This window comes from Mauremys mutica, chromosome 2 (genome assembly GCF_020497125.1).
Source record: "Mauremys mutica isolate MM-2020 ecotype Southern chromosome 2, ASM2049712v1, whole genome shotgun sequence".
NCBI lineage: Eukaryota > Metazoa > Chordata > Testudines > Geoemydidae > Mauremys > Mauremys mutica.
Window position 1 is genome coordinate 143,626,396 of NC_059073.1, and position 21,722 is coordinate 143,648,117.

The 21,722-nt window shown below is 47.9% G+C and overlaps 1 protein-coding gene across 4 annotated transcripts in view; it reads left to right on the top strand.

The window, feature by feature from the left end:
- The first annotated feature begins 1,262 nt into the window (after window positions 1–1,262).
- LOC123364156 (hexokinase-2) overlaps window positions 1,263–21,722 on the top strand; it is a 132,389-nt gene continuing 111,929 nt past the window's right edge. For 2 of the 4 annotated variants that reach the window (XM_045006013.1, XM_045006016.1), the window contains exons 1-3: window positions 1,263–1,413; window positions 17,802–17,963; window positions 19,356–19,583. The gene's annotated coding sequence lies outside the window, so the exon portion shown is untranslated. Of the gene's footprint in view, window positions 1,414–17,801; window positions 17,970–19,355; window positions 19,584–21,722 lie in introns of all 4 variants that reach the window. The other 2 variants (XM_045006014.1, XM_045006015.1) reach the window with 2 other exon arrangements.

The window sequence follows — 21,722 nt, forward strand, 5'->3', positions numbered from 1 at the left end:
GCAGCTATCAAATCCCCCCTCGTTCTTCTCTTCTGCAGACTAAATAATTCCAGTTCCCTCAGCCTCTCCTCATAAGTCATGTGCTCCAGCCCCCTAATTGTTTTTGTTGCCCTCTGCTGGACTCTTTCCAATTTTTCCACATCCTTCTTGTAGATGTTGTAACTTATGAGAAATGACTAGACCTGCAGGCAGGGATGTACTGGGGCCACATCTCATCTTGCAGACTTAATTAGCTAGCAGCTTTCCTCTCTACCTGAGGGACCAGCTCTAGCAACTGGTTGCTCAGTTACCTGTAATTAAGAAAGGGGCTGCAGACAGGCACGTCACATCTCTATTACAAGCACCAGATCTTATTTCTCCAAGATGGAGAGTGCCTACACCAGGCGCAGAACACACACCGCCTTCCACATGGCTGGCAGCGCAGCAAACAAAGCTGAGACTCGGGGCAAATTTCAGAGTTGTCTCTGGAGACGGATGTCATCGAGAGCAGCAGAGACCAGGCAAAGCACCGAACGGTGCTGCGTGCTGTCCAGTAGTGCCTCCTGGATGCTCCTAATCTGTGACTTGGCCGAGGGAGAGGAAAGTTCAGTTACTTGCCTATCCCCAGCACTGAGCCACTCTCATCTTATGATTTGCACCCGTGTTCCTTTGAGAGGGAACCAATCCCTAAAAAATCACCAGAAGAATGGTCTGTAGTTAGAGCAGGCATTGGTGGGATGAGTTCTGTTCCCATATCTGCCACTGGCTTGCTGCAAACTGGGGTGAGACCCTAAGGGTTTGTCTGTGCTACACCACTGTACTGTAGATGCTTCCTACATCAATGGAAGGGTTTTTTCCACTGATGTACTTACTCCACCTCTCCAAGAGGTGGTATCTAGGTCAACAGAAGAATCCTTCCATCCACCTAGCATGGCCTACACCAAGGGTTATGTCCACTGAACTGGAGCTATGGGCATGACATTTTTCACAGCCCTGAGCATTGTAGCTAGGTCAGCCTAAGTTTTAGATGGGAAACTGAGGCAAAGAAGAGCAAGGTTGTTATATCCTTGGGGCAGCCGGTGTAGGAAGCAATCACTTGAGGCCAGAGAGCAGGCAGCTAACCGAAACCTCCATTTTATTTACAGATATACAGAGAGCTCACTCAGCCGGTTGAAACTGGTTGAGCTAACCCATAATAATCTAACTCAGTTGCCATAGCAACAAAAACCATGACAACCAAATACACAACAAAGGTCACAGCAGGTCATGCCATAACCAAAAGGGGAGGGCCCCATTTGATACCCCTGCCTTTAGGGTGGGAGTTAGGAACCTAAATACCCCACTCAGCCGTAAAGGATTTATCCTGAATCGCAGCGCAAGCTAAAAGCAGAGCCAAGAATTAGACACAGGAGTCCTGACTACAAATTTCCACTGGTAAGTAGGTCATGCTTCCCTCTCTCATATTTTTGATCTAAGGAGATCACAGTGTGTTTGCTGTGGCAGATGAATGAGATCAGCTGACAGGCAATCAGCAAAACCACACATGCATGAACTAGTCACTAGCTAGCATGGAGAAATCATGTAGGGAACATAACTAAAAACACAAGCTCCTAGCACTGGGACTTACAGAACATGCATGTAACATGCCATTGCACGGCCCCAAGTCATGACAATGACAGCCCTACATGTTTGAACAACTTTGATATCCGAGGGGGTCCTTTGTGCCTGCTTCCCCAGTAGGTTTGTTTAAGCTGGCTGGGGTGAGCTCTCTTTGGGTACTAGACCGTGATAACATCCCTGGTCACCACTGTCTGTTATCCACGTGCAGTTTGTCACGTTCTAGGCAAGGATAAACTCTCTGCCTTTGGACCCAGCAGGAATTCGCTACCTCTAGTTTTTCCCCCATTTGGTGCAGCAGGAAGGCTAATATAAGTGCTGATGCCTACTGGAGGTTACAAAGGAATGGTCCCTGGGAGCTGGCTAAAAGCTGAATAGTATAAAGCCTGGAAAAGCTCTTTGGTTATTCCAGCCTGATACAAGATGCAGTCATCTTGGTTTGCAACAAAATAAATCCCTAAAAATAGTAATTGCCTGTTACAGCCCAAGGGGGAGAGATGAGAGGGGAAGTGAAAGGTGTTTAAAGATGCAAGAGGCGGCAAGCAGCTCCAGTTCTAAGCTGAGGCGAGGCGGGGCGGGGCGGGGCGGGGGAGGGGGGGAGGTTGCTTCTATTGACCTGTATGAAAATACCCTGGTTCTACAGTGCCGGACAAGGCACCTTGTAGGGATATGCAATAAGGGATCATTTATCACTAAGATAGGAATGGGAAGGAGGCAGTGAGCGAAAAGGTGGCGCACAGTTCCCAGTGGCATTATGCCTGCAGAGGCTAGAAGCAGGGATCAGCCCCCCGTGGCACAGATGGCACAGCGTATGCTTAATGGTGGCACATTGCTATCACTGTAACGCAGTCCCCCACCTCACTGTCGTGTCACAGGTCCACACCGCTGCCAGGGACCCCTTTGTACTTCCCAACCACAATCATCCAAAGCATGGCAGAGGTGCAAAGTGTACCCATCCCCTGTTCTCGGCAGCAACTGTAATTTGGCCCTGTGGCCCAGGCAGACACCCCCCTCCCTGTCCCCTGACATTTCCATTTAGTGGAACAGCTTCCCTGCTTCTCCTGGCTTGCCCTTGTCCCACCCTTCCTCCTCTCATGCTTCATCCCCCATCTGAGGCCACCCCGAGTCTGGAACTCCCTTGAGCAGCGGAATCGCACCAGTTTCTCCCCAAGGAAACTTCCCCTGCTGTGGTGGCAAAAACCAAGTCTGGCCCCCAAGAGTTAATTCAGAAACATCTATGCTACCCTGACCCTAAGGTGACTCTAAGGGCTTGTCTAAACAGTCTGTCTCTCCCCACTCCTTCTACCAATGTAACAAAATTGGTTTTGAATAGGTATAGCTAAATCCATGCAAAGAGCAGCGCTAGGAATACAGGAATACTGGGGCGTCTGCATTTCAATCCGGTAACACACAGCCAGGGTTGTAACTGCCCCCAAGGCAAACCTGGCACTTTGATTTCTGAGTTGATAGGACCTGAGACCAACTTACAGCTACATTACAACTGCTGGCGCCATGTAAAGCCTGGCAGTACCTGGTCCGTACGCGCAAGACACAGTGTAAGGGTCTGACTCCCTGCTGCCTTCACCTGTGCAAAGAAGGCGCAACGACACTCCCAGTGTGATCTGACAGCATTTTACACCCATTCTGCATGGGTGTAAAGGAGAAAGTGGGTGGGGAATGGGGCCCCCCGGGGTAGACAAGGAGTGTGAATGTGCCCTCGGCATTCTGATGCTGTACGTGTGCATACGGTATGGTAGCTTTTTGCTGCTACAGCACAGGATTTCCCCGAAGCCAGGCGGGTTGGCATAGCCGACCTATGAGCCCCAGCTTATCCCTGCTGTGGACGTCATTAGTTAAACCAGGCATGAACTTGGCACATGGTATTCAGTACAATTTCTCATGAGGACAGGAATTTAGGAAGCTTCCCGCACAGAATTACTGAAAAATGGCAAATGAGAGTGGTTCTGTTTAAAGGATGTATTGTCTCTGTGGATGGCCTCCCTTCATCTCTCTTTTAAAAATCCATCATTTCCATCACACTTAAATATTGCTGCAACTTTCATAGGCCTGATTTCCTTCCCTTGGAGTTTGCTGGCCTGAAAGGCCCTCAAGATGGCTAAAGGAAAGGGGCCACCTTCAAGATCTGAGAACAGGCACCAGCACATCTGAATATTTTGTTTTAATACTGTAGCTTCTCATACTAGCTCAGAGCTTCCCCAAGGTCGTCTGCCAAAGCACGTGACTTGGGATCTGACATGGCCTATTTTGCGAGTCAGCTGATGTGACTGGCTGCATGGTTCTCTTCGGAATGAGCTTCCCCAGTACATAACTCTTCAGTCACAAGGGGAGATTCTGTGCTCTGTTGGCTAAGAGCAGCGTTAAATCTGTGCATGGTTAAGGGCTCCCTCTTTAAAGCACAGGTTCAAAGAGCTCTCATTTCAGATCCGTTGGACTGCATGCAGGAGATACAGCTTTGACAGTGACCCTGTTTAGCACTTGGAGCGTGGGTCGGTCTCATTATTCCCTCGTTCACAAAGTGGGAAACTGAGGCAAAGAGGAGTGAGGTCGACCAGCGAGTCATGCCATAGCCAAAAGGGGAGGGCCCCATTTGACACCTCCGTCTTTAGAGTGAGGAACTTATTGGTATATGGGAAATAACACTTGTGCAAGCTTCATGTTAAAGCACTCTGTGTACTACAGAGAGGGATGTTGGTGTTTCTCTAGTGTCCTCGATCCAAGGATCTTGGGTAGCTTTATAAGCTAAAGAATTGAGTGTTGAAATAATCCACTTTAGAGATGGGAAAACTGGAGGCTTCAGAGTCTGATTCTTTAGTGATGCTGAGCACTCACAATTTACAATGGAAACTGGAGCACTTCTGAAAATCAGGCACAAGGGCCCAGATCAGCAAAGGTATTTAAGTGCCTAATTCCTATTGAAATAATGGGAGTTAGGAACCTAAATACCTAGATCTTAGACAGGCGTAAGATCACACAGGGCATCTGTAACTGAGCTGAGAGTAAACCCTGGAGATCTGAAAAGGGATCACCATGTAAGGTCCTAGTTCTTGCCCACAGATATAACGTAATAAAATTCAGTGGTTCCTTTTGTACCATCTACAAAGGCATCTTAATAAATCTGAATTAAACTCACATTTTAGATAGCTTCCCCACGTGGCCTTGCATGCAATATCTTATCACATGCCACGTGTGGGTCTTTGAGTAAGTACACAGCTGCTTATCAACATCAGATACCGGCACGGGGCCAAGCTGGTGGATAAAAGTGCTTTATGGTATGATGCAGAAGGATACATCTGAGACTCTTGCTCCTGGAGCTGCCTTGCACTGGCAGCGTTGTGTAAGAAAGAAATACCTGTAGCACTTTGCAAAGAGTGCAAGGGGCACCAGGTTACTGGCTGGATTTCAGTCTTGGGTCCCTCCCAGTGCAGGGTAAGTTCAGCATCTATCACTTCTACTGGGGGGGATGTTGTGCAGAGAAGAAGTGAGAGCTTTGGGCAGCTCATCCACAGCAGATCATTCTCTAAACAGGGTCGCATGAGCCCTTCTAAGTTCGCTTCCAAATGGGGGTCACAAAATCTCACTCCTGCCACTGCACAAAACCCTCCTAAAGCCCTGGCCCACCTGCCTTTTATTATGACGTCCCTGTATTCCTGTTGGACCCACAAAGGGCAAGCGCTGCGTGCCCATAGGAAGACAGCCCCTGCCTCCCAGAGGTACAACCCCTGGCTCAAGGTGACAGTTCCCCTGCGCAGGGGGAAAACACAAGACCACTGCACCACTCGAGACCTAATTTGTGGGTTTAAGGGTACATTGGCTCTGTGCGATCTTAGATGGGTAACTTTAAATGGGTCAGACCTACAGCTGGGTACGCTGAGTAATAACCGAATCTAAAGCTTCAAGGTGTAGGATCGCGCAGGGCCAGGACAAAATTCTTTTCCACTTTATGGGCCTGACCTGAGAGCCCTGGAAGGAATCCCACTGACTGTAATGGGCCTGTCTGCAGCACTGGCGAAGACATGTGCCTTATGGCAACTTATCGCCCTCCCTTGAAGCAACAGGTCTTGGCCAGTGCCAGAGGCAGGTGATGGGACGTCTTGGAATGTGTTGTGCCTAATTTGCCTTTGGCATGACCTAAGGAATTCCGCCCGGCATGCGGTGCAAGGGAGGGTTAGCGGCGGTAGCTGCTGGTTCATGATCAGATGGGGTTAGTCAGGTTTCCAGGGCTGCACATAAGCAGATTGACTCTGAGGCTTGCCCTTATGTAAGAGAGTTTGCCGTGCTGCATTTTGTGCAGGTCATTTGCTTGTTGATTGGATTCCTTTTTATCCCCCTTAGCTGTGTGCTCGCTTGAGCCAGCTTTCAGAACGGAAACTGCAGGTTATTTGCAGGGAGGTGCCACCTACGTATGCAACGCATGCATCCCAAGCCCCAGAATTCAGAAAAAAACATAGTCCAGCAGGTGGCCTGTGAACTGCATCTGGACCCCAAACACACATTATAGGCCAAAACAGCAGCCTCTGCACTGCGCGACCTTGCAGGCACCCCCCATACAAGGCCACACCGTATGCAGAACGCCGTTTTGTGGAACGTCACTAGAAAGGTTGGAGGACCTAAAGCATGCAAGCGTAGAATGGAATCGTCCGTGATAGGACTGAGCTAGCGGCATGAACTCTTTGTCCAGATGGAAAATTTAGGGCAAAATTTGCTCACTACAAATTTGTTGCATGCCTCACTAAATATATCACAGCATGGCACTGGTTATTTGATAGGTGTGCAATGGACTGACTGGGAAGACCAGGCCCTGATGAAGGCTTGGAACTCTTGGGCCTGATTCTGGTCTTGCCTAAAGAGGAGTAAAGAGGAATAACACCCCTAAAGCCAACAGAGTTACCCCAGTGTCAGACTAGTCTGAGAAGCACAGGCCCTTAATTTTTATTATAACTGGGAATGTTTCGGTATGAGGGACTGATGTCATTGGGCCTGCAGGTGATCTCTCACTGGTTTAAAGCCAGGTTCATGCCACTGAAGTGAATAGAGTTACACTGGCATTAATACAGGGGTTCTCAAACTGGGGTTGGGACCCCTCAGAGGATCACGAGGTTATTACATGGGGGTTCGTGAGCTGTCAACCTCCACCCCAAACCCTGCTTTGCCTCCAGCATTTATAATGGTGTTAAATATATTAAAAAGTGTTTTTAATTGATAAAGGGGGTCGCACTCAGAGGTTTATTATGTGAAAGGGGTCACCAATACAAAAGTTTGAGAGTCACTGCCTTAATAGAACTGGGGCCAGAGCCTCGGCTGGCAATGGATCTTTGCTCACACCAGCTGAGGGTCTGGCCCCCATTGACTAGCAGTTTTAGGCGGAGGATCAGATCCTGCTCTGTTGTGCCGATGTTAATCTGGAGTAACTTCAGCAAAGTTAAATGTACACCTGTACAGGACCCTCTGCTAGCTTCGGTTTGGCTGTGTTGGAGCAAGGCTGTAAAACCACTCTTCCCAGCTGGGCCCTAATGATCTCTGTTCCCTGATCTCCCCTCATTACACCCTGGCCTGCTTGTTTGCCTCACCCAGCTGCTGCATCTCGCCTCTTGGCTGGGGGAGGGACTGGCCTGGGACTGAAAGCTGCTGGATGGCCTTTGGCAAGTCATTGCAGCGTACTGTTTTCCTAACCCCATATCTGTCCGGTGACACACAACAAAGCACCCTTTTCCTCCAACACCTTGGAGCCTTCTCCCCATCCAAAAGTCAGACTGCAATGTCCCTGCTGAGTTGGTGTTAAGAAGTAAGGCCTGTAGCACAGCCATTTTCCAGGCAAGTCACTGTACTGCTCTGCCTCCGTTTCCCCACTATCAAACAGGGATAACGATACTGATTGCAAAGCACTTCAAGACCTACTGATGAAAAATGCTAAGTAAGTGTATTTATGTCTATTCACATACAAAGAGATATTATGGATATTATTTACTAATGGTTTGTACAGCCCCTAGTACAATGAGGCTCAACCTCGTTGTGGTGTTTAGGTACTACTGCAACTTACATGTTAACACACTCTCCACCCACTAGCCAAAGTACGAGGCCACTGAATTGATGCGGTAGCATCACATCATTGCAGCTAGTCTTAAGAAACAAAACTCCATCATCTTCCAGAGGGAAACATTTCAAATAGAGATGGCTTTGCTTTGGAGTATGTATGGAAGGGGGAGATGCTAGTCTGTCTCTTCGCTCTCTGAACCACATCCTCAGCTGATGTAAACTGGCTAAGAATCTAGCTCTGTGTTTGGATGATGAGGCTGAGAATGCTACTCTGTGGATAGCTACTTGCAGCCTGTATTTTCATGATAGCAAACTTACGGCAGGCATTAGCTGATCTGTCTTCCAAGTGGAAACGGAACTCTGTCCCCTTAGTGGCATGCTATTTTGCACCATATGGACCACTTAAATAAAGCCCCAGGGCTTGTCTACATGGAGATAGTCAGAAAAGTTAATCTGAATTTAAAGTAGATTAGTTAAACCACAAAAATCCCCCTCCCACTTCACACACACACACACACATACACACACACTGATGGATACTCTCATTCAGAATTAAAATGGCCTTAATTTACTTTATCACAATTCACTTTCCTTGCTTTTACTCATCCTGCTATAAATCAGAAGGAATTACACTCAAATCAGTGTAAACCTAGTGCGAGGTCAGGATCAGGTCAGCTAGGGCCCTGTGTGTTGTATGGCATCTGCCCAGACTCAAGGGCTGGTGAGCGTGAAGATCCTTGTCAATAAGGTCATTTATTATTATTGTCAACTGAGGCACAACTGGCAAGAACAGACAGTGTCTTGTGATGACCCTCATGGGAATGAATCATGTGGGAAGCCTGAGTGACCAGCGAGGCATAACGTAGACAAACAGGAGCTTGGGAGCTCTGATGAGAAGGACGTTGTGGTGATTACTAATGCAGTCGTGCTAGAGAAATGGGACCCATTCTCCTGTCGCGCTGGTGCAAATCTGGAGCAATCCACTGAAATCATCAGTGTCCTGGATTTACACTAGTGAAAATACAGACTTTGGTCCTTATCTATCTGCCAACTTCTGCTTAGAATTAAAGTGGACAGGGGCACAACTCTTCTCTTCACTGGCTCAGTTCCTCCAGGGGAAGATAGAACCCACTCCACAAAAATGGTGGAAAGTTTTCTTCCTGATCCCAGAAAGGATCAGTTTATTCCCTGGAGCATGGATGTCCATAGAGGCTTTATAACTTTAACCTCCTTACTGTCATTTGTACCTATGCTTAATCCCTTTGTTCGAATCACACTGAGCTGTTTCCCTCAGTAGCGCTTGCAGTCGAAAGCTGGGCTTTGCAGGGCTGCCCAGAGGATTCAGGGGGCCTGGGGCAAAGCAATTTCGGGGGCCCCTTCCATAAAAAAAATTGCAATACTATAGAATACTATATTCTCGTGGGGCCCCCTGCAGGGCCCGGTGCAAATTGTCCCACTTACCCCCCCCCCCCCCCCCCCCCGCAAGGCCCTGGGAAAAATAAACCTTCTGCATCTCAGCACAAACCCAGTTTTGAGAAAACTTCTTTACAAGGTATCACTGGTTCTCAGCCTCAGCTAGTGCTAAAAGGTACTAAACCTCATTAAAAGGGTTGGACAAATATTTTCCGTCAAAACTTTTTCTGGATCGAAAACTAGGGGGTTTTAAAAAGCAGAAAAAAATCACGGACAATGTCTGCTTTCCTTCAAAATTTGTTGTGTTTTTTTTAATTGAAAAGCTAAAATTAGTCTGCCAAAACCTGAATATGATTTGGGGTTTCAGAAGTGTGTAGCCAAATATTTGCTGCTTGCTGTGTTTGATTGTTTAAAGAAACAATAACAAAATTCTGCTTAAAAAAAATCCAAAACTTTTGAACCACCTCAGCTTGTGACCAAATGCCTGAACTCATCCAGTCAGATTTTTCCAGGTTTCTGATACTCTGCTGGCTTCCTTGACTCATATCTGTCTCCATAACTTTGGGTTCATTTAGCTTAGAACATAAGAACAGCCATACTGGGTCAAACCAATGGTCCATCCAGCCCAGTATCCTGTCTACTGACAATGGCCAATGCCAAGTGCCCCAGAGGGAGTGAACCTAACAGGTAATGATCAAGTGATCTCTCTCCTGCCATCCATCTCCACCCTCTGACAAACAGAGGCTAGGGACACCATTCCTTACCCATCCTGGCTAATAGCCATTAATGGACTTAACCTCCATGCATTTATCTGTTTCCTAGAGACTGGCTCCATGGGGTCCCTCACAAACTGGAGATGGTTACTGTGGGTTTGTCTTTAGTATAGCTTATGTACATACTCCACGAACTGAGAATTTGTTCCAGAATCTGGGATGAGCCTATGTTGTGAAAACTGAAATGCTCAAAATAGCACATGCATGTGAATGGACACGGGGTGCTAAAATTAAATTAACCCAGGGGTTCTCAAACTGGGGGTTGGGACCCCTCAGGGGGTCATGAGGTTATTACTGGGGGTTGCGAGCTGTCAGCCTCCACCTTAAACCCCGCTTTGCCTCCATTTATAATAGTGTTAAATATATAAAAAAGTGTTTTTAATTTATAAGGAGGGGGATAGCAAACCTCTGAGTGCGATGTGAAAGGGGTCACCAGCACAAAAGTTTGAGAACCATTGAATTAACCCCTCTGAAGCCTCAGGGAATGCAGGGGAAGGGGGATCTCCCTTGGTAGGGTTGGGAAAGATATTGCTCTTCTCATGTGATCCCTCTCCCAGTGGCTAATTTTAAATGAAGCTACCCTCCCCTGACATGAATCTCCCTATAGCACTGAAATTAAATATAGACTATAATTTGGCATTTGAGAAGTGAAAGGGATGGTAGCCCTAATAGAAAAGCTAACAGCTTGGCTCTTCTGCAAGCCTCAAGCTACTGGATGAGCTTTAGGGTAGGGAAGGCTGTGCCTCCCAAACAGCCTGGCCCTGCCCCCTATCTGACCCCCACCCACTTCCTGCCCCCTGACTGCCTGCCCCCCCTCAGAATCCCTGACCCATCTAGCTCCTTGTCCCCTCACCGTCCCCCAGAGATCCCCCCCCGCCCCCGACCCCTATCCACTCCCGCCCCCCCCCCTGCTGAATCCTGACAGACCCCTGGAACGCCCTTGATCCAACCCCACCATTCCCTGTCCCCTGACCGCCCCCCCCAACCTCTGCCCCTTCCCTGTCCCCTGACTGTCCCTGGGACTTCCTGCCCCTTAGCCAACCCCCCCGGCCCCGGAGCTGAGCTCAGCCTGGATCTCACAGCCCTGCCCCCTTACCACACGGCTCTGAGTGGGGAGGGGCTCAGGCCCTGCCGGAGCCATGCTGCAGCTGTCCAGGGATGCTCCTGGATGCGCTGCGGCTCCGGGAGACAGGCGGAGATGTGGTCAGGTCGGGCTGGGGCTGGGGAGGGAGCCTCAGCCATTCTAGTGGGGGCCCCTGCGGGTCCTGGGGCAAATTGCCCCACTTGCCCCTCCCCCCCGGGTGGCCCTGGGGCTTTGTAATAAGTAACTAAAGCAATCCCAAAGTGTTCACCTGGCTTGTGCCAATGGACTGGTGGTCCAGCTGTCAGCACAGTCCAACATTCAGTCCTCCCTCGTGTCTAGTCTTCTAGGCATGTGAATGGCAGCAGCTGATGCCCTGGAAGGTTTTGTGGCTTGATTGGCACTTGTGCTTGGCCTGTGATTGGAAAATGATACGCTGGATCCTCATTTTTTATAGCAATGACTTTTCTGGGAAGGTCAGCTGAGGTGCCTAGCCAGGGCTGCAGGATCAGTCATACCCTGTAGCTCCGTGACTACTCTCGCAATCATCTTTTCTTGGACTGAAGCCAGACACGGTACCTGTGGACTAGAGACTTTGGGCAATGCCTTGATTAGAGGTACATGTGGGGCCTGATCCTGCCTGGTGCTGAGTGCCATAGTCTCCCTCTGCCTTCCAGGGTATTTGTGGGGTTCTGTGTCTCCCACAGGGTGCTTGTGTGGCATCTTGTGCACGCCCAGCAGGGATCGCCCTGATGACAGACAGGTTGCCAAGCCTGGCCCCTTGCTCAGAACCCAGACAAAATCACTCTAGCTTTCCCCCATTGCAGGTGTCAATCACGTGAGCAGTCCCACTGAACTCAAAGGGGCTAGATTTATGCTATGAGTGGGATGCAAGGACACTGGTCTCTCTCATTTGAAGTGTGGCTGCAGGCAGCACTGAGGGGGGAAGGGAAGGGAGCTCGACTCAAAGGCCGGTGTGTGTTCTGGAAGGGCAGCTGTTACATCCTCTCTATGCTGCACTTGCCATTTCACACCCCAGGGCGCTCTGTGTTGTGTAATAGCCGAGTTCTGCTAGTTTTTACAGCATCCAGAAGGGTAGGCTTGTCCTTTGATCAGTCCATGCAATAGGCATTAGGTGGTTTCTTGGAGCCAATTGGGGGCAGAGCTACAGAATAAGGGTTAGACTAAATACACCCAAAGCCCCAGGGATGGCTAGAGCTGAGGTTTGGGTTTGGTTCAACATAGATGTATGGGGAACTTGCACATTTCAGGCTGAGTTCCAATTCTGAGGGCCAGGTCTCCTTTTTTTTTTTCACCTTTCCAGTCGCACAAAGATTTCAAGCTGCCCTGAAAGGCAAGATGAAGTCCCTCGGGTGTAGAGAACTGTTGGGTAGCATACAGCTGGAGTGAGGGGTGGGGGCTGAGGCCAGGGGTTGCGAGGAGACACTGGCAAGAACCTAAGGGGTGCCTGCCAAGAGAATGGCCCCCGTGACTGGGACAGCTTGTGCTGGGAGCCAGACTGTCCCCGGCTGACTGCAGGATAACCGGGAGGTGGAAAGGAAGCGTAGTGCTCCTCTGAGCTGTGCTGAGCTTACTTCTGAACTGCCTTCTCACCCAAGTGGCCCACTTGACAACCACCATTATTCACATTTCTATAACATCCCCTTCCAGGATGATCTAAGGCCATGGAGAATTGTTCACCAAAGCCATATGCCTATTTTCCTAGATAAATACAGACCCTCAAGGATAGACGGCAGCTCGTGCAGCTCGCTAGTTGTTTAGTGAGCTAACATGTGAGGTCAAAATCAGCGGAGTAAACCGGGGTTATAACAGAGATAAATATAGAATCATAGAAATGTCGGGTGGCAAGGGACCTTGAGATCATCAATTCCAACCCCGGTGCTGAGGCAGGACCAAGTCAACCTAGAGTAAACCATCCCTGAAAAGGGTTTGTCCAACCAGTTCTTAAAAACCTCCAATGACGGGGATTCCACAATCTCCCTTGGAAGCCTGTTCCAGTGCTTAACTACCCTTAGAGTTAGAAAGTTTTTCCTGATATCTAACCTAAATCGCCCTTGCAGCAGATCAAGCCCATTGCTTCTTGTCCTACCCCATGGAGAACAATTGGTCACTGTCCTCTTTATAACAGCCCTTAACATATTTGAAGACTATTCTCAGGTTCCCACCCTCACTCTTCTTTTCTCAAGACTAAATATGCCCAGTTTTTTTAACCTTTCCTCCTAGCTCAGGTTTTCTAAACTTTTGATCATTTTTGTTGCTCTTCTCTGGACTCCCTCCAGTTTGTCTACATCTTCCCTAAAGTGTGACGCCCAGAACTGGGCCCAGTATGCCAGATGAGGCCTCCCCAGTACCAAGTAGAGTGGGACAGTTACTTCTGTGTCTGACGTATGCCACTCCTGCTAATACACCCTGAAATATTAGCCTTTTTCACAATGGCATCCCATTGTTGACTCAAATTCAATTTGTGCTCCACTCTCACCCCCCAGACCCTTTTCAGCAATACTACCACTATGGTCCTCTGTGCCTATATGGCAATCCTACCTTTCTTGAAGTCCAGCATTGAGATGCAGCAATACAACCAGGTGGAGGCCACTGTGTAACGAATCCCTCTTCTTGAACTGCTAGGCCTGTTCCTAAGGAGCAGAGTTGATCAAATATTTCCAACACTTTTGCAGAAAATGTTCATATTGGATGAAATTTTCATGGTGTTTTTCTACTAAAAACACAGATCTCTTGGTTTTTCCCCCTAGAGAACTTACAATCTAAATAGACAAGAGATATACAGGATGGGAGAAAGCATGTGTTATCCTCATTTTCCATAAGGCAGAGAAAAGGGCCAGGTTTTAAGTGCTGAGCACTCAACATTTTGAGCTCTCTTTAAAACCTAGCCATAAATGATTTGCCCAAGGTCATAAGAAGTCTGTGGCAGAGCTAAGAACTGGACCCAGATCTCCTGCATCCCATTCCTTTCTCACACACCCCCAAACATGCATCCCCTCTAGGGATTCTTCCTTGTTGAAGTCTTCAAGAGTCTAATCTCAAATGGCATTACAATTTCTCCTGCCTTACAATGGCGTAATGGTGACCACAGCCTGGCTTGCTGAGGGATACAATGGAGAATGGGTTTGTTTGTGGTGCCGTGTGGTTGATAAATTACAGAAAGGGGCTGAAAGCAGCCCTCCTGGCTCATCCAGAAAGACATATGGAGAACTGTCTTGGAAGGGACCTTGGGAGACCATCACCTGAGGCTGAGAGCAGACTAGAGGTGAGGACACATTTTCATTGTGTGTCGCAACGGTTGCTCTGAACAATTCCTGACTTCTGGCTCCCTTTCTCGAGCATGACCCAGGAAGATTTGCCTCTTTCAGGATCACCATCTTTCAAGTCCAGACAATTACAAATTACCTAGTTTCCTGATCTATGCCTGGACATGCATGTATCCAGGGGGTACTGAGTGTGCTGCCTCATGAGAAGTCTGAACCAAATCCAGGGTCTGCCTGTCCCAAGCAAGCTCAGAGCTAAATGTACTATCAGACCCGTGTTGAAAGGAGTGGTAGGCTGATATACTAAGAGTCCATATGCTTTTGCAGTAGCAGCATAGGCACGTTGAGAGATTAACTGCTGGTACAGCACTCTGAAATCATAGAATCATAGAATATCAGCGTTGGAAGGGATCTCAGGAAGTCATCTAGTCCAACCCCATGCTCAAAGCAGGACCAATCCCCAACTAAATCATCCCAGCCAGGGCTTTGTCAAGCCTGACCTTAAAAACCTCTAAGGAAGGAGATTCCACCACCTCCCTAGGTAACCCATTCCAGTGCTTAATCTCTAAGATGCCACAGGTACTCCTCGTTCTTCTTAAGGCAGAGGAGGTAATATCTTTTATTGGACCAGCTTCTGTTGGTGAAAGAGACAAGATTTCAAGCTACACAGAGCTCTTCTTTAGGGACCTGTGTAAACTCGAAAAGTTCTCTTTCCCCAACAGAAATTAGTCTAATAAAAGATATGACCTCGCCTATCTTGTCTCTCTAATGTCCTGGGATCAACACAACTACAAGAACACTGCAAACAATCTTTTGAAAAGATTCAGTGGGGAAAATAGTATTTACATACTGAGCTGCATGTTAAAATTGCAACAAAGCTGCTTTCCACGTTCAGGGCCTGATCTTGTTTCCATTGAAATGAGTGGCCCATGGATTTCAGTTTCTCATTTGACTTCCAGACTCTGATCTTTAGTATCCCTGCTCTGCTTGCGGTACCTAATCCCTGCATAATCGTATGTTTTCTTGATTAAATACGCCTTAATCCAGTGTTGTAGGTGCCTGGATTAGCCTTGTTATCGGAGTAAAGATGGCAAAAATCCTCTTGTAATTAACACTTTAGTAGGATCAGTTGCATAGCCTGATTTAGCATGGCTAGGCGAGTTTCTCTTAAATTAAACCAAAAGACACAAAGCCAGGTTCTGATCTCAGTTAAGATGTGTAATTTGCAGAGTAACTCGTTGAACTAAGGTGAGAACGCAGTGTTGCCAACTCTCATGATTTTGTCATGAGTCTCACGATCATGATTGTTTTCTTAAAGCCCCAGCTCCTGGAGTCACGTGTAAATGTGATGATTTCAGCCTTCATTCTTAAAGAAAAAAATAAGTTTCTAGCCCTCATGGCTGTGGAGAAAGCTTCAAAATGGGACCCCCACTGCACTCAGAAAGACTCAGAAAACAGAAGGCAAATAAAAAGAACATCAACTCTATTATTTTACATAATCTCATGATTTTTGATGAGTTTGACTCAATATTTTTGAACATTTGCAGTTGGCAATACTGATTCCTAGACGAATATCTCCCTGGTCTATTTATGGTACCCACGCAAATATTTAAAGAGTGAAGGCAGGTTGGAACAGACATCAAGAATGAGAATTTCAGATGAAAGCAACCAAGTTGTTAGACTAGAAACCTTAAGCCAACGAGCAATCTGAGGACATTTCATTAGACACGTAGCAAATGTATAAGCAGCCGGGAAAGATTCCATAGCATCAAGAGGCTGTAAATATGAGGACGGAGCCCACGAAGGGAAGAAAACAAACAGCTTCCTGCTAAAATCTCAGACATGGTAGGGAACTGGGGGGGACTGGCATTTGAATTTCACATTAGTGAAAAGGGAAAACTTGTCTTCTGCCCTTAGCTAGTTGCCCGCACCTTTTGATCTTTGTTTTGCTATCACTTAAACTGGTGTAAAGCCAACATAATCTATCCCTATTTACACTACTCTGAGAGGAGATTAGTAGCAAACTGACTGCTACTCCCCATGCAGGTGGGTCAGGAACACATTTGTTTGTCTTTCTCTGACTTCTTATGCAAAAGCTTCACTATGTTCCAAATGCTAATTCCCACCTCCCCTGCCCATCTGCTCCCAGCCATTCATGGCAGAGATTTAACCCCTGGTGAGCTGTTAATTGCACCTCCCGTGGTGCCCTATAAAGTACATCCCCTTTAGAAGGCCTTTGTGCCAATGGAAACTGGCTGCAGCAGAGAGCACACTCATCTCTCCTTCCTTATTTATGTGCCACTAAGAGTGATCCCTTTGATAGGATTCTCAACCAAGGGGGCAACAAGCCAGATGTTTAACAGTGAGATTCAGGACCAAAATAGTGTTACCTTTAAAATCTATAGAGCGCATCTTCTGATAGCTGGTCTGTGGCCTGCTTTTAATCATCAAACCAGAGAATCGTAGGACTAAAAGGGACCTTGAGTGGTCTTCTAGTCCAGTCCCCTGCACTCAAGGCAGGACGAAATATTTTCAGAGTGGAGAGTATCCTCAGTCGGTCAGTTTCCAAATGGAGGTGCCCACACTACAGCTGGTATTAGTGGTGAGCCTTGATGGAAGGCCAAAATTTCAGCGGTTCCTGGAGACCATGCTGACCTTGCCTTTAGGGATGTCTCCCACCAACACTGGTAGTTGCAGCAAGGGAATATTTTATTCCATTTGATTTCTTAAAGCTAGAAATTGGAACTCAGGTTCTAGTTCTGGCTCTCTCATTGACCCCAGGCAAGCCGCTTAACTTCTCTGGGCTCAGTTGCCTCCTCTCTAAGATGAGGATGAAATTCAAACCAACTTGGAGGGACAAAATGGGGCTTTGGTTTTCTAAAACTCTTGAGGATTTTTAGAAAAAGGGGCCTAGAAAAGCCAAGATAATTCTCTGCTGTGTAACAGCCTGTAGAGGCGCAGCTTGTTCAAAAAAAATGTACAGGCTTTTTTTAAAGCCTAGCAATCTAAATTTTACTTTTACTCACACTTCATGCAATTCCACTGGAGTCTCTCAGACGACCAGAGTAAAGAGAGCTCACCAAAAGGGGTTTGTTTGCTTTTAAAAATTCTTGACCATCTCCAAAATCAAAAAGGAGTTAATTTCAACAATTTCCCCGTTCCCCAGAAAACAGAGGTGGCTGAGTCCCCTGGAAATTTAACACAACTCCTACATGTGAATAATTTTGATCAGCTCTGTTTGTAACTTGGGTCAGAAGCTAGTTCCAAAGGAGGTGAGCTGAAGAATCATTCTGCAGGTTTTTACCAGTGAGGGAGCTGTCATCTCATATGGGAACTTCGGGAGACCAGAGTTTTCTTGCCTGTCTCTGGGACTGACTCAAGTCACGTCAGTACACTGTGTCTACCTTTCAAATGGGGATAATTATAATGACCAACTCTTGAAGGCGGCCCTACAGATGAAATGCATAATGTGGCAATGCAAAGTTTGTATACCATCTCACTGTTCCCTGGTTTGCTGTCTGGATCCACCTCTTACCTCCTCTTATATTTAGATTGCTCTTGGGGCAGGAATCATCTGTGTGCCTTGTCTTTTTTGTACAGCACCTAGCACAACGGGCCAAAGACTGGGGCCCATAGTTGACACTACAATACAAACAAATAATGACGATGGATGGCCTCCAAAAACCTGAATGGCTAATACAGATTCAGCGTCGGCAGAACAGGAGGGGCCAGGAGGCCATGGTTCCATCATTTTTACTGGTGGTAAGGGTGAGTGATGGGGGTGGGGGGCAGAGAGGAGCAAGCAGGGGGCAGATTCTTTGGGGGAAGAGGTGCTGCGGGAGCGGGGCTTCAGGGGAAGAGGTGGTGTGAGGTTGGGGGTTCAAGGAGAAGGGGCAGAGAGGGGGTGGGGCCATGGTTCTGGTGCCAGTGGGGCCCCCCACACTGCATAGACTATTGTGATGTTGCATTCTATATGATTTTATAAAAATATGCTTATAGGTATGAATATAATGTAACTGGGTTATGCTTCATGCAAAAGGTCTCTTGTGAGGTATCATTACAAAGCTTTTAATCTACTGAGTGTGTTCATCCTATTTGTATGAATATATCATTCTTGGATCTGAAACTAGAAATATAAAATATAACTCTGAGGGCCTATTGTAATTATGCAAAGTGTGGGCCATTAATGGTGGTTTGGTATCTTGATGGCTCCCATTAACCAGGACAATTGACTGTAGATGGCTCTGTTTTACTTGTAATTCTTCCTGTATACCTGTGTGCTGGCAAGTGGGTAATGAAATCTTATAGTGACATGTGATCATGTCACCTGAACTGGAATCCATCTTTAACCTGGTGCTTTTCCATTGAGAAGGAGGGGGTGGGAACCCAGAGAGGGACAAAGGATTCCCGCCTTACGCAAAAGAGAGATAAGTGGGTGGAACAGAACACAGGGAGCGGCAATCATGAGAAATCCCTTAGCTACCACCTGAGCTGGAACAAGGGCTGTACCAGGGGAAAGGATTGTGCCCAGACTAGGGAGGCGTCCAGTCTGTGATAGAAGCTTATTGAAATATCTGAGGGTGAGGTTTTATCTGTATTCAGTTTTCTTACTGTATTAGGTTTAGACTTGCATGTTTTATTTTATTTAGTAATTTATTTTGTTCTGTCATCACTTGGAACAACTTAAATCCTACTTTCTGTATTTAATAAAATCACTTTTTACTTATTAATTAACCCAGAGCATGTATTAATACTGGGAGCGGGGGGCAAACAGCTGTGCATATCTTTCTATCAGTGTTATAGAGGGCGAACAATTTATGAGTTTAACCCTGTATAAGCTTTATACAGGGTAAAACGAACTTATTTGGGGTTTGGATCCCACTGGGAGCTGGGCATCTGAGTGTTAGAGACAGGAACACTTCTTAAGCTGCTTTCAATTAAGTTTACAGATGTTAGGGGACATGGTTCAGACCTGGGTCTGGGTTTGCAGCAGGCTGGTGGGTCTCGCAGGCAGGGCACTGAAGTCCAGGCTGCCAGGGCAGGAAAGCAGGGGCAGAAGTAGTCTTGGCACATCAGTTGGCAGCCCTAAGGGGGTTTCTGTGATCCAACCCATCACAACTATAACATTAAATTTCTCTACTACTTTAATGGCAGGGTGAGAAGGAAGCAACTGGAGACTTACATCATCCCAGAACGCATGAGTCACCTGGTTCTACCTCGGCTGACATGATGCGGTGTGACAGGTCAGGCTCCGCAGAGCTGGTACTGGCAAGAAGCTTCTTGGTCAGGTGCCTGCCACCACCCAAAGACTTCTGGGCAGCTGCCAGATTGGGATTACCAATCAGGAACGGGTGCTGATGTGTCATTGGCACATAAACACGGGTAAGGGCAGGCCACTACTTGAAGCAGTTCATTAGTGCTGTAGTCTATGAGTGGAGACATTAACGGGACACAAAATGAGCGGGCACCAGTTTTGTAACTTTGTTCCAAAGGTTCACTGAAAATCTCCTGGAGCACTCATATTTCTCTAGGGTGCCCCAGAGTGTGTCCCTGCTCTACCCGCGACTCTAGCTGTTGGGAAGCATATTACTGTACCCCCAATGACTTGGACTGACTGGAATGGTTTCGTTTTAGTATAATGAAAATTAGAAGTAAGGGCCATTCTGGGGCCCTGGCTACACAGCCATGAGGCTGCTATTCACCCTCCTGCTTGGTTGGACGGAGCTCTGGCTCTGCCACCTCACTTCTGTGCCAGCCAATGCAACCATGTCGTCTTCCCTTCCACCTCCCAGGATACATGAGGGGGGATTGTGTACTCCTGGCTCCCGCCCTCAAAGCACTGGTCAGCACCGCTGTGCTGGGGACATATCCTGCTCCAGCTGTAGGGCTAGCACAGAGTACAACCCCCTGGGCAGTAGCAGAGGATGGTGACTCATTGACAATCTGCCCCTGGGCTCCACATTGCCCCCAGGTAGGTCTTGGGACAGAGGCATAACTGACCCCAATGGGAGTACTTGTATAGTAAGGTACTGCCTGGGCTCCGTGTGTGTGAGGGTGGCGGAATCTGGCTTTAGGCAAATCAATGCATTTGGGGGGGGGGGGGGGAAGGTCATGTGACCTAGTGGCTAGAGCAGCAGACTGGCATTTTGGTGACCTGGGTTCCAGTCCCAGCTCTGCTGCTGGGTGACTTTGGGCAAGTCACTGCCCATCTCCGTGCCTCAGTTTCCCCATCTGTAAACTGGCGACAATGATACTGCCCTTCTTCGTAGAGTAGCTCTGAGATCTGCAGAGGAAAACTGCCATCTGAGAGCTGGGTGTGATCAGGGCCAGCTCCAGGCACCAGCAAAGGAAGCAGGTGCCTGGGGTGGCCAATAGAAAGAGGCAGCAGTCCGTCTGTTGTTGGGGCGGCACATCTGGGTCTGCGGCGGTAATTCAGCAGCGGGTCCTTCAGTGCCTTGCTTCCTTTTCAGCGGCACTTCGGCGGCAGCTCAATCGCTCCGCTACAGTCTTCGGCAGCAATTCGGCAGCGGGTCTTTCACTCCCTGTTTTCCTCTTCGGCAGCACTTTGGCGGCAGCTTAATCGGGCTTTTCTTTTTTTTTTCTTCGCCGCTTGGGGTGGCAAAAAAGCTGGAGCCAGCCCTGGGCATGATTGTGTTTTTACTGTGATAGATGGGTAAACTGAGCCTCACAATGATCTCTCCTAAAATGGGGTAAGCCCAGAGCAGCTCCAGCTGGCTCTACACAGTAAAGATGGTGTGAGCAAGGTCGCAAGCAGGCCCGCATTTGCCCAGAGAGGTTCCGGTTCCGGGCAGGCTCATGCCATCCTTGCACTCAGAGTCCCCCCACTGAGTCACGTCTACCACCTTCATACACCAGGCACAGCACCTTACTCTGCAAGCGGACAGTACTCTAAAGACAGCAGAATCCAGTCCACTGTGGCTTCAGGTCTTAACAGACCTGCCGGAGTCTTCATGCGGCAGTGAGCAGACAGGAAATAAAGCCCAGCACCCTTAGCCCATCTGCTCAAATCAGGAAACTACACTGCTGCTCTGGAATGGTCCCGGAAGATGCTGAACACACACCCTCCGCTCCTATTGACTTTACAAGGGCTCAGCACCTTGCAGGATGGAATCATAGAATAACAGAGTTGGAAGGGACTTCAGGAGGTCATCTAGTCTAACCCCCTGCTCAAAGCAGGACCAATCCCCAGACAGATTTTTGCACCAGATCCCTAAATGGCCCCCTCAGAGACTGAACTCATAACCCTAGATTTAGCAGGCCAATGCTCAAACCACTGAGCTATCTCGCTCTGTGGTGTCTCCAGTCACTGGAATCTGCTGCCTTAGGCCTGGAGATGGCTGCATTCCAGAGACGCTGCAATTTCCTGTCGCATCCCAGTGGGAAGCACCAGGGCAGTTGTTCTCAACCAGGGGTACGTACCCCCGGGGGTAGGCAGAGGCCTTCCAGGGGGTACATCAACTCTAGATAGTTGCCTAGTTTTACAACAGGCTACAGACAAAG